Consider the following 741-nt stretch of genomic DNA (forward strand, 5'->3'; position numbering starts at 1 on the left):
GAGAATCAGGACTGAGAGGCCGGCATTAAAATAGTAGGTGGGCGGGGCCAGCAGGGAGCTTGGTGGTTAAGGTACTGGATTCCCACATGGCTGACCATGTTCAAGTCCTGGACTGGGTGGCTTGAAAATCACACCAGGTGTCTGTGTGTACATACTCAAAACCCCGAGAGGAAAATAGAGAAGAGATTGCAGCGTGACCATCTCTCTTGGGGGGCGTGATTTCTCACTTTCCTTCTCTCTGTTTCTCTCCAACGAGAACATGCACTCTTATGGCAAAAACCTAAAAAACAAAATTAGGTAGGCTGTCCAGGAAAGGCTTGAAGGGTAGTGTAACTTTTGAGTTACCAGAAAGAAGCAAAGGAGTGGGTTCTGTGGGAGACCAGAAGCAGAAGCTGCGAGGCAGAGGGAACAGCGAGTGCAAAGGAGCGTGTGCACCTGGCATGCTCTACGGGGTGGTCAGAGCTAAGTGAGAGGGCGTAGTGGGAAAGGGGAGGGAAGTTACGAAATTTGTAGGATCGCTGGCAATCCCGCCTCATGACGTGGAGAGCCAGCAGAGGGGACTAGAGTGGAAGGGGAAGGGTGGATCCGTGAAGACCCATAGGGAGACTGACACTGCACTCCAGCGAAGAGATGAGGCAACTTAGACTCGAGTGGGATCAGTGGAAACAGAGAAAAGAAGAAGAGCGGAGGGCTGGCCCCAGTGCACGGTGGCTAAGGGAGCCGGAGCCCACGTGGCCGACA

Source organism: Tupaia chinensis, unplaced genomic scaffold (genome assembly GCF_000334495.1).
Source record: "Tupaia chinensis unplaced genomic scaffold, TupChi_1.0 Scaffold000238_1, whole genome shotgun sequence".
NCBI lineage: Eukaryota > Metazoa > Chordata > Mammalia > Scandentia > Tupaiidae > Tupaia > Tupaia belangeri.